Here is an 11,600-nt window from a genome sequence, read left to right on the forward strand (position 1 = left end):
GTGGTGTCATCTGCATATCTGAGCTTATTGTTATTTCTCCCGGCAATCTTGATTCTAGCTTGTGCTTCTTCCAGCCCAGCGTTTCTCATGATGTACTCTGCATATAAGTTAAATAACCAGGGTGACAACATACAGTCTTGAGGTACTCCTTTTCCTATTTGGATCCAGTCTGTTGTTCATGTCCAGTTCTAAATGTTGCTTTCTGACCTGCATAGAAATTTCTCAAGAGGCTGGTTAGGTGGTCTGATATTCCCATCTCTTTCAGAATTTTCCACAGTTTATTGTGATCCACACAGTCAAAGGCTTTGGCATAGTCAATAAAGCACAAATAGACCCTGATGCTGGGAAAGATTGAAGTTGGGAGGAGAAGGGATGACAGAGGATGAGATGGGTGGATGCCATCATCAACTCAATGGAGGTGAGTTTGAGTACGCTCCAGGAGTTGGTGATGGACAGGGAGGCCTGGTGTGCTGCAGTCCATGGGGTTGCAAAGAATCAGACACGACTGAGCAACTGAATTGTGTTTGAATCCCTGTGTGACTTTTTAAACTTTAGTGTCTATATCCTTTCCAGGTATCCTGCCCTTCTCTGTTTGCTTGCTGTGTTTATATTTTAATGCATCATTCTCTTCTACAGCTTTTCAAATGCTGTAGTTTCCAATATTCTTTCATTAGTCAATTTATATCCACAATACCCATTCTACCTCACTTTTTTTTAATGCTTGCCATTCAGTTGTTAAGTCATGTCTAAACCCATGTTTAGATCCCATGGACTACAGCACGCCAGTCTTTCCTCTGCTTTATCTCCCCGCGATTGTTCAAATTCATGTCCATGGAGTCAGTGATGCCATCCAACCATCTCATCCAATGGTAACTACAACATAATCCGTATGAATAAAAATCAATTTTAAAACCATTTATATTTCATGAATTTTGCAACCATAAAATTAACTCAAAACTTGTATGGGCATTTATGCTTGGATTTACTGTATACATATCCCAAATTAAACTTTCTACCTGGCTTTTTGTACTTCTATATCTATAAATGGCACAGATGTCCCACCTATTGTGATAACTTCATTCAAATAATTTTTATATATATATAATATGTGAACATATATAATGTTATAATGTGTGGAGACACACACACATGTAAAATGCATGCACAGTTGTATATCTATATCTATCTATAGCAGTTACACTTTGGATCCATGTCTTAGTCTATATTTATTGTATATGGATCAAGTACTATTGGGATATACTTGTTTATTTTCACTGTATTCTCTCTTACCTGTAACAAACTCTATTCAAACACATTCATGTTACTGTCATACAGAAAGTTTTCTCTTTTTTTTTTAATATATATTGTAAGGGAGACAGAAATAGGGAAAGAATAATCACATTGCATTAAAATATTTCCTGTAATGGTCCTTTAATAAAATTTATCTGTTGTCAGGTATACAAAGGTAACATTGCATAAAAGCAAAATTTTCATATTAACAGTCATATTATTTTGTATAATAGTTTTAATTGAGGCTCTTGAGACTGAAAAAAGTTACTATCTTTTAAAAGTAACTGAAATAACTTAGTTGTGTTTGCAAAAGAATTTTTCTTGTTTCTTATAATTTCAAATAGTCTATTAGAATAAGAACTTGCAGTTGAGGAAAGGAATATGTGCATTGTCCATTGGAATATGGTTGTACATTCAGCCATCCATAAGGTGTAAAATGCTGGGAAATGAAGATCTAAAAACCTCATAGACATAAGACCTATCACCCTCCAGAATATTTAAAAAATTTGTCAATCACTAGATTTATTATTATTTTATGTCCTCCTGCAAAAATTTTAGCTCTGTAGTTTGAGAATTTCTGTTTTTTTCTCTGATGTAATACTGTTGTTTAGAACAGAGGCAAATACACAGTATATGTGTAACTTAAAAAAAATTCAGTTGTTGCAAACTGTACTTTTTATATAATTAGTTGATAAAAAGAATGGTTTAAAAAGTAGGCATCCATTTTTCTTAAATATATATCAGGATATTTTCATTTGCAGCTATTTAATGTTTAAGCTATTTATAAGCTATTTATAAGCTAATTAACTTATTTATAAGCTTATTTGTAAGCTGTATGTATGTATGTATGTATGTAGAGTACATCATGAGAAATGCTGGGCTGGAAGAAACACAAGCTGGAATCAAGATTGCCGGGAGAAATATCAATAACCTCAGATATGCAGATGACACCACCCTGAGGGAATTTTCTCCCCGTGACTTGGAAACGGCGAGCCTGAAAGAACAACATTTGGACAGTCTCTGCAAGGACTGACAACTTTATTTCTGCAGTCAAGCCTTTTTATAGGAGCAAGGAACAAAGAGCTTAGAGCATACGGCCAGCAGAGCACGTACAAGGCTAAGATATAATCAGTAAAAGATACTTCAAGGACCAGCGCGTCCTTAACGACCCATGTGTTTATCCATGCCCCATTTTCTCAAGCAACGTTTTTAATGTTTAATCACTAAATTTTGGCACCGAGCATAGCCAAAGGCAGGAAATGTTTTTCAGCTATCAGTACACAATGCCTGGGTACTTCTGGCCCTTTGCCATTTCCCCAAGGACCTTCTCCTTCAAGATTATTCTGCACTGCGCTTCCCAACGTATCCTCCTTTTTTTTTTTTCTTTTTTTTAAATTTTATTTTATTTTTAAACTTTAAAATATTGTATTAGTTTTGCCAAATATCGAAATGAATCCACCACAACAGATCCTCCTTTTGTTTTTAGTTTAAGCACGGCAGCTGCTAGTTGGACTCCATTGTGGGAGGCATGGAGTCTTGAGTAGAGACATCTGTATCCTACAAACAATGACAGAAAAAGCAGAGCAATTAATATATACATAAAAAAGTTGCCTCCTGAAAACCAAGTCCTGGGATCCAGAGAGGATAATGTTTTGGTTAAAGTATCATAAAATTGGGTGCTATATAATTCTTTAGATATTTTAACTTGAAAATTAGCAATTTGTCATTTTAGAAGGTCGATGTCCAAACTTGAGTTATCCATGAGATCCTGCAAATGTGCTTTAACTTTGTCCCAAGGATACTCAGTGCCATTATAGGGCATGTTAGTCAGACAAAAAGAAGTAAAATTCCAGTGACAACGTATATGTGTTTGAAAAGTAAGTTGCTGTACTTGATCTCCTAAATTAATTACCACTGTCTGCAATTGCTGATATATTTGAGCCTGTCGAGTCCAGAGATCATGGGAATCTTTATGCCATGCAGTTATAAAATCATGATTCTGTATAGAATTGTGTAGTGCCATACCAGATAGGGTTCCTACTGTAACAATAGATATTAGACTAAGGATGCCAGCAGTAATCCATCCTATTATGTGCTTTGACCTCTTTAAGCCATTTTTGAGCAGAAATGAAAGGAATACAGAGTTGGTTCTGTTAGGTTAACAGGAAGCCACAATTCAGATCTCTGCTTGACTAGTGCAATGTTGGCATTATGATATGGAATAGTATGGTTTAAACACGTATACAAGGCACATGCTATACAGTTAACAATTTTAGCAGAAAGATCAAAGTTACCTACAATAAACATGTTCAGGAGGTGCACACAGGATTGAATATAACCTGTACTATTGTATAAAAAGGTGTAGTTTTGAAGTCTTAAGGCTTTTGCAGTCCCATACACACTGGTTAAGCGCTCCAATGCAGCAGGAATCTTCCACGCATGCCATTGCACAGGTCCTATGGTAGGGGCTCAGACGTTGACATTTTCTCTTTGGCTCCTCTATGGTCATTGACAAGACCCTTCGTGTCAACTGCGTCACCTGTCAGGGGAGTCCGGTCTTGGGGTTCTTCTCGGTAATGGACATGGTGAAGTGGAACCCAGATTTCCTCTCCATCTGCAATGACAAGACCATAACCTTTGCCTAGGAATCGTACGATTCCTGGCAACCATTGATTAAACTGTTTATACCATATTGGTGTGTTGATTTCTAACAGTTTCTTACTGTTTTCCTCTGCAAAATGTCTGTCTGCACAAATATCAGAACTATATTTTATTAAATTTAAAAAATGTAAGGAATAAAGTGTTAAAGATAATAACACTTGAGAATTCATAGGATAAGAAGTGTATCTCTTCTTCTATATTCCCCCTTTCTGTTTTAATAAATGAGTTTTAAGAGTACGATGGGCTCTTTTGATAATTGCTTGACCCTGGGGATTATAGGGTATCCCCGTGATGTGTGTTATATCCCATTCCAGTAGAAAGGAATGAAATGAGTGAGAAGTAAATGCAGGCCGTTATCTGTTTTTAAGACCGAAGGTATTCCCATAACATGGAATGCGAGTAAAAGTGCGGAAATGGCGTGTTTGCTGGATTCTGAAGAGACAGGCATCGCCCGTATAAAACCTGAAAATGAATCAACTGAGACAAAAAGCAAAGAGAACTTTCCTAAGGAGCAATGAGTGAAGTCAGATTGCCAAAGGGAGTTAGGCTGTTGCCCATGAGGATTAACTCCCAAAACTGTGTTATGTATGTGCAGAGGAGCGCAGATGTTGTAGGATTTAATGATATGTCTCGCTTCAGTGAGGGGAATACGGTATTTAGAGTGCAATCTTTTAGCATTTGTATGCAGATTAGTGTGTTCGTCCATAGCGGACGTAAATACAGGAGCTATGAACCTATCAACAGCATCATTTCCTGTAGTCAGGGGGCCAGGTAAACCTGAACGAGCATGTATATGTGCAATGAAGAAAGGTTCTTTATGTGATTGAATTAAGGCTTGAGTCTTTGAAAATAGAATATATAATTCTTCATCTAGTTTGTATAAAAAGGCAGTAACAAAATTGGGGAAAAGGGAGGCAAGGTATTTGGAATCAGTATATACATTGAAAGATAATGGTTGAAGAGAAAAAAGAGCATATAAAGCATACAATTCAACTCTTTGTACTGAAGAATAGGTAGTGGGTAATTTCTCTTTGATACCAGGGCCGAAGATTCTAGCTATGCCTTTCTTTTGCCATCAATGAAATAGGTAGGTGCATTTGAAATAGGCTGGGAGGCAATGATATTAATTTTACAAATTTAGTAAATTGTAGGAAGTCCCATAATTTTCCTTTTGCCAAATGGAATGAGATAACATTCTGAAAATCACTTAATGCTATTTGCATGGTCATGTTATACTGTAAGGCAATTTGTAATTCCTTTTTTATCAAGGGGACATGTATTGCATATGGATCAAATCCAGTTAAGGTTTGTACATGGTTCCTTCCTGATACAATTAGTTGCCCTATTTTCTCAATGTATGATACGATTTTCTTTGTTCAGTATGTAGATATACCCATTCTATCGGGCTGTTTTGAGCTATGATTGCAGTAGGTGAATGTTTGGTGGGGAATATATATAAATAGACCGGTTGGGTATGATCCAGCCGAGTTCACAAGGATTGCTGAATGCGTTTTTCAACAAATTTTAAGTCTTCTTTCATTTCTTTTGTTAGCTGTCTAGGATTATTAGGGTCAGGACGTCCCTCTAAAATTTTAAATAAATTTTGCAATGCATAGGTGGGAATGCCAATAGATGGCTGAAGCCAATTAATGTCTCCTATCAATTTTTGAAAACCATTTAACATGCGTAGAGAATATACAGAGATTTGAGTTTTTTGTGGTTTTATCTTAGATTCTTCCATAACATGTCTTAAGTACTTAAAGGGTTCTTTCAATTGAATTTTATCTGGAGCAACAAGTAGGCCATGATTTTGAAGAGTGGTAGTGACTTTGTCATATAACTATTGTAAACAAAGTTCAGATTTCATGGAAAGAAGCATGTCATCCATATAATGAATTATGAAGGCAGTAGGATATTTATCTCTTATGGGTTGTAATAAAACAGATATGAGATATTGGCAAATGGTAGAAGAGTTCATCATTCCCTGAGGTAAAACCTTCCATTGAAATCTTTTAATAGGAGCTATATGATTTTTAGAAGGAAGTGAAAAAGCAAAATGTTTTTTATCTTTAGGATGCAAAGGTATAGTAAAAAAGCAGTCTTGTAAATCAATAATAATTATAGACCATCCTTTTGGCACCATGGGAGGGGAGGGCAATCCAGGTTATAAGGGCCCCATTGGAATCATAATATTATTAACATTTCTTAAATCTATCAACATTCACCATTTTCTTGATTTCTTTTTATTACAAAAACGGGAGAGTTCCATGGGGAAAATGAAGGCTCTATATGATTTTTCTGTAGTTGCTCATTTACTAATTGTGTGAGAGCTGCCAACTTTTCTTTAGTCAGGGGCCATTGAGGTGTCCATACTGGGGCATCAGATTCCCAGTCGAGAGGCAGCGGTGTTAACTCAACGGCCCCTATCAAAAAGGCTCATTTACAGAAATCGTGGCTTTCGTTTGTTCGAGAAAATCCCTTCCCCACAAATTAATAGGGATACTGGTAATATATGGTTTGATGAAAGCTAAAATTTGATTAGGATCATAAACTTATAAATAGGATGCATTGACAAAAGTTTGTGTTGCATCAGCCTCGCCTACCCCAACAGTCTTGAAGGATTTAGAGTCTTACCCCATTCAAGGGGCCATTCTTCAATTCTAATAATGGAAATGTCGGCTCCTGTATCCAACATACCTGTGAATTTTTTTCCCCTTATCTTTAGAGTAAGCATAGGTTTTTGATATTCCTTTAATAAGGTAGATAGTGTGGCGGTAAGATTAGTGCTATCAAAACCTCCCTGTCTAATTTTATCAGATGCCTTCAATGGTCTGACATATGGCAAAAGTAATAGTTGTGCAAAGCGTTCCCCTTTATGTAGATATATATTTCCTAATTTTACGACATTCGCCATGACATGTATTTCTCCTTCATAATCTTTATCTACAACTCCAGTCAACATTACTAAACCTTTCATTGTACAGCTGCTACATCCCAAAATTAGTCCCATTGTTCCAGATGGGATTGGACTGTAATATCCAGTGGAGATTTTATGAGGATTGTATAATTCTATTAACTCCATGTCATAAGGACTAGGTATATCAATGCAAGCACTCTTGGATGTAGTTGCTTGCAGCGTTATAATGTTGGGTCCTCATTAGTTTCCCTGTTGTTTTTTTGTGCCTCTGGTGTCAATGTATTTCCATCCTTATCGAATTTGGAATGACACTCATTCAACCAATGGAATCCCTTTTTACATTTTGGGCAAACTCCTGGGGGACTTTTTTTTTTTTTTTTTTTTCAAAGTAGTATTATTTTTAGCTGTTTGTATTGGCTTTTTTTTTTTTTTTTAGAAGTAGTATTATTTTTAGCAGTTTATACTGGCATGCGGCATTGTTTTTTCATATGGTTGGCCTTCCTGCAGTTAAAACATTTAGCATTGGCAGCATTTTGTACATTAAAAGTTTCTAGTGCCGCTAATTTTGCTCTATGGGACATAGATCCGCTATCTCTACAAGCTTTCAAATATTCCATAAGAGAACTGGTTTCTCGAATTGGTCTAAGTATGGATCAATATTCCTCATTAGCATTTTCAAAGGCAAGTTGTTTTAAAATAATATTTTGTAAGGTTTCATCTTTGATAGATTTTTTGATGGCATCCTTTAATTTTCCTATAAATTGGGAATATTCCTTGTCATATCCTTGGGTAATCTTGACAAATGAACCATCAGAATTAACACTATCAACCTTTGCCCATGCTCTGCAAGAAATTTATTTAAAGAAATACAACGTCTGAGGGGTAATATTAGCTAACTGTGCAGTCATATTGGCCATGGCTCCCATTCCAATGAGTATATCATAGGTTAAATTGGCAGGGTTACCATGAGATTGCTGGTCAATCATCATTTGTCAGGCCTCATCACCAACCCACATTTGCCACTGAAGTAACTGTTGAGGATTTAGAACCATCTTTGCTACTTGAAAAAAAATCATATGGCATGCAATGATCAGCTCATCCTCTGAGGAATTCTACACAGTAAGGAGAAGTAGGTCCATACAGACTGCATGCTTTCTTAAAGCTGGACAACATACCAAAATCTAGACCAGCCCAAGTATTCTGGCCTTGAGCAGGTTGACTAAATTGTATTAGGAAAGTGAAAGCGCAAGCAGGCATCTCCAGAAGGGGAGTGAAATGGTTAGTAGGAGCGAAGTTAGCAACTGCTGTTACAGGCGGAGCAGAAGGAAAAACCTCAGATTTGGGCTGTCCGGTGAATGAAATGACCTCCGCTGTAAGTGGTTTTGGCTTTGACACATCCTGTATACATATGTCTCCAAACTGTCTTTCCAGGGATTGTGCCAAATTGAGCATTATATTCTTATATTTCAAAGCACCTTGCATATCTTGTTCCTCAAGCTCATATTCATGTAAAGACTGAACAGTTTCTACTTCCAAATCAACATTATGCCCTTCAATTTGTTCTATGACAGCCCATATGAGTGACCATGTAACCCACCACTGAGGGGGAATACAGACTCCTTGCCAATATGCTCGCAAAACATTATTCTTAACCCTTTTCCATATGTCTAGATTGAGCGTCCCCTCCTCTGGGAACCACAGATTATGTTCCAGTAAAACATGATAGCAGTCATTTAACTGATCTCTTGAAACATTAACACCATTTTATTTCAGAAAGTGATGCATTATAGAAATGAAAGGAATCTTACTGCTATGTTGTCCCATCCTGCTTACCTCTTTCTGCAGGGGTCGCCGCTTTGTTCAGTCTTCCTGTCAAGTCCCTGTTCGGGCGCCACCTGTGGGAATTTTTTCCCCAGGACTTGGAATCGGCGAACCTGAAAGAACAACACTTGGACAGTCTCTGCAAGGACTGACAACTTTATTTCTGCAGTCAAGCCTTTTTATAAGAGCAAGGAACAAAGAGCTTAGAGCATATGGCCCGCAGAGCACGTACAAGGCTAAGATATAATCAGTAAAAGATACTTCAAGGACCAGCATGTCCTTAATGGCACATGTGTTTATCCATGCCCCATTTTCTCAAGCAACGTCTTTAATGTTTAATTGTTAAATTTTGGCGCCGAGCATAGCCAAAGGCAGGAAATGTTTTCCAGCTATCAGTACAAAATGCCTGGGGACTTCTGGCCCTTCACCATTTCCCTGAGGCCCTTCTCCTTCAAGGCTGTTCTGCATTGAGCCTCCCAACACCACCCTTATGGCTGAAAGTGAAGAGGAACTAAAAAGCCTCTTAATGAAAGTGAAAGTGGAGAGTGAAAAAGTTGGCTTAAAACTCAACATTCAGAAAACCAAGATCATGGCATCTGGTCCCATCACTTCATGGGAAACAGAACAGTGGAAACAGTGACAGACTTTATTTTTCTGGGCTCCAAAATCACTGCAGATGGTGACTGCAGCCATGAAATTAAAAGAAGCTTACTCCTTGGAAGAAAAGTTATGACCAACCTAGAGAGCATATTGAAAAGCAGAGGCATTATTTTGCCAACAAAGGTCCATCTAGTCAAGGCTATGGTTTTTCCTGTGGTCATGTATGGATGTGAGAGTTGGACTGTGAAGAAGGCTGAGCACCGAAGAATTGATGCTTTTGAACTCGGGTGTTGCAGAAGACTCTTGAGAGTCCCTTGGACTGCAAGGAGATCCAACCAGTCCATTCTGAAGGGGATCAGCCCTGGGATTTCTTTGGAAGGAATGATGCTAAAGCTGAAACTCCAGTACTTTGGTCACCTCATGTGAAGAATTGACTCATTGGAAAAAACTCTGATGCTGGGAGGGATTGGGGGCAGGAGGAGAATGGGACGACAGAGGATGAGATGGCTGGATGTCATCACTGACTCGATGGAGGTGAGTCTGAGTGAACTCTGGAAGTTGGTGATGGACAGGGAGGCCTGGCGTGCTGTGATTCATGGGGTCGCAAAGAGTCGGACATGACTGAAGGACTGAACTGAACTGAACTGAAGAAAGAACTTGAAGCTTGAAGTCAATATGTAGTCCCATACTTTGAGTCAGAGGCTACATCATTTTCCACCGGATGTAGCTCAGTACTATGAGTCAGAGGCTACATCATCATCGCTGATACCATCCATTTCTTCAGGCTGAATCACTGGCTGTTGTATCTGGACTCTGGCAGGGGGTAAAGTGTTTTAAGGTAATAATGTTATCTGAAAAGTGGTAAAATTTATCATTTAAATGACTGTCTAATATGTCAAGAGTTCATATTACTAGGTTAACCCTCAAGCAGTAAAGAGTATACAATAATAATAGTAGAGGGGAAAATAGAATCCTAAAAATCTTGATTAATCCCCAAAGAGACAATACAAAAGGAAAATAATGCAAAAACTTGAGACAAACAGGAAATAAAATATAAGACTGTAGACATCAATCTGAATATAAGAAAGAGAGCAATATATGTCAATGAATTAAATATTCCAATTAAAAGACAAAACTCACTTGTACCACTTTACTGTCAATTAAACCAGAAAACAGAACTAATAATAGATTTTACATTATTTCTTACAAACAACTTTACTGTCCTACTTTTTCGTTTATTCTTTTCTCTATGCAGATTTCCCACCACATGAAGATGAGACTGATAGGGTATTGTCAAAGGACACATGATCTATTTTTAATGCTAAATTCTATGAACAGTCACAGATTTGATTCAAAGCAGACTTTAGATAATTGGAACTCAAACATTCAGTGCTATCTAGATGCAATTGTTTTCCTCAGTAAAAGCCTATTTGCAAAATAAAGATGCCCCATGCATGATATTCCAGCCAGGGTCATTCTCTTAGTCACTCTACATTTTATATCTTGAGCACATGTTACCTACTCATCATACACAAATTAACTGGCAAAAAATGACCCTAACACATTTTTTAGAGTCTACCATTAGCCTGGAAGAATCAAAGGTCAATGTTTTCATTAGGCCATACTTTAGTAAAACCAGATTTCAACCCTTAGTGGGATTTATTTCATCAAGCTTCTCTACTTTTCTCTTAAGTTCTGTCTTGAGTCATTGCCAGACTGATTTTCTTTTTGTCTCACTTATGAAGTTCCTTTTAAAACCCTGATAATTTACTCTTAAAATTATTTTACGCCTACTCTTCCATTTTCTGGAATTCAAGGAAGTTAGTTCTTCTAAAAGTGATATGTTTGCTGATCTCTTTATTCATCCTCTGTCATATATTTTGTTTCAAGAGTAATTTTACTTATATCAGTTCTGTTTATCTCACCTAATCTTATCCCATCTCATTTATCTTATCCTCTGGAAAATAAATTTTAAAAATCTCTTTTCCTGATTATGGTTTTCTTCACATTCAGCTTTAAACCTGCTTTCCCATTTCCTTAATTTTACTTTTTACTACACTCCTCCATCTTACTTAAGATGTGTGTAAATTTGAGTAAAATTGAACATGCTTCCTTTACTAGTTGGACAACATCTGATGCTACAGCAGATTAACTCTCAACTATCAAAGATTTAATATACACAGAGATTATGTCTCACTCATGTAACTGTCAGTCATGGATATTCACTAAATGGTGTTTACCAAGCAGAAACATCATGCAATCAGGATCTTTTCATTACAGGATGCCACATTCTCTATGGGTTTATATCTTT

General features: G+C 37.1%; 1 pseudogene; it reads right to left on the reverse strand.

The window, feature by feature from the left end:
• Window positions 1-6,377: 6,377 nt before the first annotated feature.
• On the reverse strand, window positions 6,378-11,356 carry LOC129644429 (uncharacterized; annotated as a pseudogene).
• Between the last annotated feature and the right edge of the window lie 244 nt (window positions 11,357-11,600).

The sequence above is a fragment of the Bubalus kerabau genome, chromosome 2 (assembly GCF_029407905.1).
Source record: "Bubalus kerabau isolate K-KA32 ecotype Philippines breed swamp buffalo chromosome 2, PCC_UOA_SB_1v2, whole genome shotgun sequence".
Lineage (NCBI taxonomy): Eukaryota > Metazoa > Chordata > Mammalia > Artiodactyla > Bovidae > Bubalus > Bubalus kerabau.